The sequence below is a fragment of the Mytilus edulis genome, unplaced genomic scaffold (genome assembly GCF_963676685.1).
Source record: "Mytilus edulis unplaced genomic scaffold, xbMytEdul2.2 SCAFFOLD_2247, whole genome shotgun sequence".
Taxonomy (NCBI): domain Eukaryota; kingdom Metazoa; phylum Mollusca; class Bivalvia; order Mytilida; family Mytilidae; genus Mytilus; species Mytilus edulis.
In genome coordinates this window covers 1-7279 of record NW_027268669.1, presented here as the reverse complement: position 1 = coordinate 7279, position 7279 = coordinate 1, and the positions used below count along the sequence as shown (strand labels likewise).

Sequence of the window (7279 nt, the reverse complement as noted above, 5' to 3'; positions counted from 1 at the left end):
TACTAGCGTATTGGCAGCGTAAATGATTTTGAACACGCCGGAGTTATACGCTGATGTGTGACGCCGGTATTAGTTGTGTTTCCTCAATGCTTTTCAACTTCGTATTTTATTTGGCCTTTTAAACATTTTTTTCGAGCGTCACTGATGAGTTTTTTCGTAGACGAAACGCGTGTCTGGCGTAAATATAAGGCGTAAATATATAATTTCAATTCTGGTATCTATAAGGAGTTTATTTCCGGTATGTATTGTCTTTTGTACCAAGTCATTATTTTCATTTTCTGCCGCCTAAGGAAATGTCTGTACCAAGTACGGAATGACCGTTGTTTTCTAATCGTTGGTAAGACGTGGTTCTAAACAAGAAATTGACATTAGTAAGATTTGTTTATATTTGTGTTGGGTGCTGATTTAATGCGTAACAAAAAGAAAAATTTATATTCCTGGAAATCACAATAAATGCATAATATTAATTTTATTTTTCGAGTAATGATGTATTCCTATGATATCGTAAGTCATTTAGCCGACTTGCAGTCCGCAAACGTGCTTGTTTTTCTAATGACTGACCTTCACGGTGGTGTAGAGAAAGTGAAAACTAAATTATGCATATGTTACACATGGTCTTATAATATTAAACGTTTAATTTGAGTTTTCCGCGATGTATGATCACTACAAAGTAACTACCAATCGATTTATCAGTACTTTAGGAAAACATGTGGGAACTTAATGTGATGATACAATGCATGTAATATCAGATTCATCAATGGCAACATATCACCATAGTTTATTGAAGATTAAGATCAAGTATCAACTTGAAGTGATTAGATCACACTTGATTTTAAATAATGACTTAAAAATTAAATTATACTTGTAATGTCATTCATAACTCTTAACAGACCAATTAACAGACCGGGTTTTATACATCCGACCCATTAACAGACCACATTTTTATCAAAAATTGATTTATGTCACCAAAATACAGTTTTTCGTGTAGATTTTTCACATATTGATGTTAATATGGTAAACAAACATAATGCCTGTCTTTTTTCGATGTTCAAAATATTGCATGCAAGTAAACTCAACCAACTTGTCATTTTTGTGTACATTGTGTGTGTGTAAAATGTGTATAAATTTACTGATGAGTAACTCGCCTTTTCATTTTATAGATCGTTTATTGAAGCTAGAAAAAAAAATAATTACACCACTGGATTCAGTACTCCAAATCGTTTTGTTAGACATGAATAGTTTTTATGATATAAATATAATTAAAAAGTTATACAATGAAACATACTGAACTTGCAATGATTTTCTCGATAACACCTGATTAACAGACTTTAGCCAACCCGATTAACAGACCAACCGCCGATATAGCCGCATACTCAATATAGATTAACCGACCAATCTCTCGGTTAGCCGAGTGTCGGCCGTGAATATAGGGTATTTGTTTTTTACTTTCAATTCTCACTTTACTATGATAGATCCACGGGCCAGCGATCATTAATATATTATACAGACTCTATCAATTAATAAACTCTGTGACCGCCATGGATAGTTAACTTGAAAATAATATCAGATAGAAAATACTCTTTATTCGTAGTAAATGTGTGTTCAAAGTATAAAGAAAACGCAAACCGGAAGTCTAATCTGACTTAAAATTTCGTCCAATGTCGGAATAATATCCGGACGCTTTTTTTCTTGTTTTTCTCCCACAATAACTCAATCTGAATAATCATATAAATGGATGACAAATGCGACTATGCCATGTACCTATAGGACATAGAGGCATGATGATTAATTTATTGGGGAAAGAAGAGAAGCGACACACAAAATGAGGTCTTCTCGTTTAATACACTTCTCTGACACAAAATAGTGCTCTTGATGTCATTGTTTACTTAAACTAACCAACAAATATGCAGAAATGAAACTTTTGGTGAAAGGGAAATTATTTAGACCATTTTGGTAGTACCTCAGAAATTTCATATAAGACTTTAAACATTGGTTGACAATTGGCATGTAGAAAGGTGATACATGTACAATTCAGGATATACCTGGTTTCCTTGAAGTTAAACTTAAGGTAAAATATTTAGATAGCTGTGAAAATTGCAAGATTTGGTTGAACAGATAGGGATTTTAAATTGGTGGTCTGACACCTTTATTTTCGTTTTCCTCCAAAATAACCCAAACTGAATAATCATAAGAAAAGATGACAAATGCGACTATACCTATATAGAACACAGATGCATGATGATTAATTTATTGTAGAAGGAAGAGAAGCAGCGACACACAAAATGAGGTCTTCTCGTTTATTAGTATAGATATTCTAACTTTTCTTTTACAGTACTTTGTATATCCCCATCCATGTTTCACTTAAATTATAGTCAGCTTTAACCCTTATTCGAATATGTTCATGTTTTCTGGCATGTTTGAAATAAATGCAATTAATCTAATGTTTGAATGTATATTTACACAATCATGTAATTATAAACATTTAGCATGTTTTAAAAACAGGAGGAAATGTTTATAAGTGCAACACACGGTATTTTTGGCCAAGAAATCAATTTTTCTTACACTTTTAAAATCAAATGAAGTAAAACAAGAAATCAATCTGGTTGACGCAACAATGAAAAAATCTGTTACACAGAATAATAGTGGTGCATTTCTTTCCAGTGAGTCTCAATCAACACTGATTAACAGAAATCTTGGTAAGATTTTTTTATGAGTTGTTATTGGCTTTGAACAAGCTGTCAGTAACTGCGTGCAGTGGCGGGTCCAGAGGGGGCGTAGAGGGCGTACGCCCCCCTTTTGCTTGGACTTTGTTTGTAAAAAGATTAATAAGACTAGACTTCGTGAACTTTGCCATTTCCCGTGTATTTAATTTTTATGAGACAACTCTTTACATATAAAGATTTTTTTCGTCAGTATTTACTGAATATGTCAAAAGTAAAATTACAAAATACTAAACTCCGAGGAAAATTCAAAACGGAAAGTCGCTAATCAAATGGCAAATTCAAATGATAAAACACATCAAAAGAATGGACAATAACTGTCATATTCCTGACTTGGTACAGGCATTTTCAAATGTAGAAAATGATGGATTGAACCTGGTTTTATAGCGCTAAACCTCTCACTTATATATCACAGTAGAGTGTGATTCGGTATGGTTAAGTTGACCAGTTCGTCGAAAAAACGTCACTCAGTCATGTTAATTCAAATTACAGGAACACATTTGCAATTCTGAGCATGAAAAATCATGACACCTTCAAAGCGACAAAGGAGTGAGCAAGAACGTATTGACTTCTATTTCACAATTTAAGCAAACAGAAAGTTATACTCTATTATACTCTCACGAAAAAAGTTCCACATTAATATTGTTTACCTACGAAATTATGTTTAACCCCAAACGCCCGCGCCTATCTTAAAATAACATAGCTGAATAATTATCCCCAGTCAGTATAAGCTCTGGAAAGATTTAAAGTGCAAGGTACGAACCAGTTGTTCGTGTATTTTATCATTTTTATTTTGTTTTGCGGATGAAATTTGAAAGATTTTGTTTTAAATTTTAGGGGTTGTATATATAAACTTTCTCACTGAATGTATCCAAAGAAGGTAACCAAAGATTTTGCGACGATGCAAATATTAAACTTTACAATATAAATAAATATCTTTAAACAATGAATTCAAATAGCAAAAGCTATACAATTTACAAACATATACTTATTAAGCTTCATGTAAATTATTTAAGAATGAAATACATTAAATATGAAATTTGGAGTTTTACCAAGGGAGCTAATAATTAATTAATAACACTGACTGTCACACAGCATTTTGGGGACCCTCCCTCTGGTATCTTTCCTCCCTCTTTTATAGCTGACTATGCGGGGGCTTTTCTAATTATTGGGGGCATTATGATGACCTATAGTTGTTAATTTCTATGTCATTTAGTCTCTTGGCAATTGCCAATCATAATACATATTCTTTTATATATAGCGATGTCGTTATTACGACATAGGTATGTCGTTTAACCACATAGTGCTGTCGTTATTACGACAGGATATGTCGAAATTACGACATAGAGATGTCGTTTTAACGACATGTTATGTCGAAATTACGACATAGCGATGTCGTTATAACGACATGTTATGTCGAAATTACGACATGCTATGTCGTAATTACGACATTAATTATTTTTTTTGAATGGCCCTTATCGGCTTCCGTAACATCTTGACCAATCAGACAATTACATGTTAGAGACCATCAAAATCTTATTTGTTGAGCTAAAACCGATTTTAAAATTTATTCATTCTTCACTCAAGTGAAACACTACTTTCTCTGTCGTTATTCAAGTGTCACCTCACAGTACCTCTGGCATTAATTTCTGTAGCCATGCTGATGGCTATTACGACATGCTGATGCTTTCATGACATCATTTGGCGAATTTTTTGTTTTTTTGACAGCATTTCATAAAACGACAATTTCAAAAACAGAAGTTCCAACTAATGATGCCAACCTCTCATTTAAAGATGAAGACAGTGTTTGCCATCAATTCTTTTTAAAAAATCATACAGTTTCTTCGTTTATTTGTAAATCTTAGGTGATATCGAGTTACGATATAATCAGGTGACAACTAATGACGTAAATAATCAATTATGATCCATCAAAATTTTACAAAATATAAAATGTACCATGTCAGATAGAGCTGCTACCCAGGTATCATTTAACCAACTCCTAGAATCTTATAGATCATCCATGTAAAAGAACATCTTGGAAATTATCACCTGTTGCAAGAACCTGACCAAATGTTACTTAGCAAAATGTACAATTTCTTCTGCGGTTTACATCTCCTAGTTAATGTAAGCATATACTTGGAGTAAGAAAATCCTCGTCAAATATAGCAACACGAACAGAGCTTGGTCGACTCCCTATTGAAGAGTATATACTCTCACAAACATTGCTATACTTTTCCCGTCTGGAAACCCAAAATGTAAACCCCTTATTAAAAGAGGCGTCTGAAATGTGTAAAAAACTGCACTCAGAGGGAATATATACATGGTATACTTACCTTACTGATATTTTAACAGAATTAGATATTAATCCAGAAATAATAACAACTGTACAAAATACAGGTACAGCAATAAATAACATAAAAAAGCAAATTAAATCTTGTTGCAATGCCTTTTTCAATAATCTATTTGGAGAAAAGATGGAGGACTTAAATGAAAGTAATAAAATTTTCCTATACAAAAATATTAAGATTAACTTGAAACAAGAATTTTACCTAAAACATAACCATTCTGACTCCAGAAAACTATTAACAAAATTCAGAATTGGCGAACACACTCTTTTAATAGAAAATGGTAGACATCTTAAGATCCCTAGAGATCAGAGATATTGCAAATTCTGTAATGAGATAGAGGACGAAAAACACTTCCTTCGCAAATGCCCTAAATATAACTTTTATAGAAACAAATATTTTGACTTAATGAAAACCAATTCAGAGTGGAAAGATACTGTTAAAGATAACATGCTTAAACTTAAAATAATACTAAACCCCACATCTCACAGTCAAATTAAAAATACAGTTTCCTTTATAAGACAGTCATTAGAACTGAGGACGGGAGACCCAAAACAATAATTTGAACTGATACATTTTGTATTTTAATATTGTATTGTGAATTTTTGTATATATGTTGTTTGTCACAGATCATGTTTTTGGTTTATATGGCAATACACTTATTTGATTTGATTTGATATTTGAATATTGCTGAATTAATGAACAGCGTGTTCAATAATTTCCACAAAGATCCCCTCGAAGGTACTGAACATCCTGAAATAAGTCTGAAAGGTGAGTCCTCCGTATTAAATGCTATTAGAATTGCAAGTAAAGCATTAGCATCCGGGGCAGATGAGAAAAACGGTGTATATCTGGAATTCAAAACATACTTACAACGTCAACAAATCAATAAGTATGAAATCAAACCTTTCCTTGGAAACCGCTTTAATGTTGTATTCCACAATGCTGGAGCAATTTATCACTTGAGAAGTCATGAATTTCTTAAAAAATGTTAAAGGCGAAGGAACACCAGGCAAGCTAAATCAGCTACTATAAGCCGTACTCTCTTGTTTGCAGAATGACACAATAATGGTAGGATGTCGGGCTCTTGGTCTATTCAATAAATTTATTACCTCCCCATTGTGGAAAATACTTGAAGGCGATATACATATATTGCACATGAACCAGAAATACCAACAGTTAGTTCAATTTCTGGAAGATATTTCAACTGATGTTGAGAAAATTAAATTGTTCATGACAGGAGAACTCGTACCATTTCCATCTGTTGATGTGAAAAAGGATGAAATTTGGGCATCTCTTGTTAGCAATCACAATGATGAACAATGCGCTGCCTTTTTGATACAGATGTGTTCTGCTACTAGCAAGGCTTTATCACAAAAAGTAAAAGATCATTTAGAAGATGGCCAACATACACAATATGGTATCGATCGCAGCAAAACATTCAATTCTGTTTTGCCCCATAATAAATTACCAGAATTTATTTTTGGACATTTAGATTGGCTAATCAAACACAGACCCAATGCATCTCGCCTAGCAAATGAGGCCCACATAGTTTACAATGTAAATAAAACTGGTGCATGGCTAAATCGGCAGACAGAACAAAATGTACAGGAACTTATTAACAGATCAAAATTAAAAATTAAAGATATTAAAATTACTGAAAAACAAAGACTGCTGGATTTGAAAAATGAACTTGAAAGAATAAGTCGAGAGAAAAAGAGAAAGCAAAAAGGATACTGATAAAGAAGTGTAACGAAAAAAAGAAACTTGTGGAACACATTCTAAAATTAGGACTTTGGGACAATGCACGAAAGGTCGACCAGGAATTGACAAAAATTAAATTTATAAAGAACAAAAGAGAGATTTTAAAAACTCAAATAAAATTTAGGCAACTTGTTTTTGAACAACCTGGTGAAAAAACTTTGTTTCAAGTTTCCCAGGCGAACAAAAAGCCAGTCACAATTTCTCAGTTGACAAAAAACTTGAAAACATTGATTAAAAAACTGGTAAATGCAGCAGTTCCCACTCAGATCTTGGAACATACTATCGCTGAGGACTTACATGATTTTGGTAAATCATTTCTGTTCATAAAAATAAAGTTTCGGAAAGTTTAGAATAATTTATTACCAAAAGCTTACACAACTTTAATAAAATAAATTATATTTTTTTTAAGAAATTTACTGTAAAAAAAAAATGGCTTTAAATATTTTATTC

At 32.6% G+C, this 7279-nt stretch overlaps 1 pseudogene; it reads left to right on the top strand.

The window, feature by feature from the left end:
- The first annotated feature begins 3983 nt into the window (after positions 1-3983).
- Positions 3984-7197, top strand: LOC139508181 (uncharacterized; annotated as a pseudogene).
- The last annotated feature ends 82 nt before the right edge of the window (positions 7198-7279 follow it).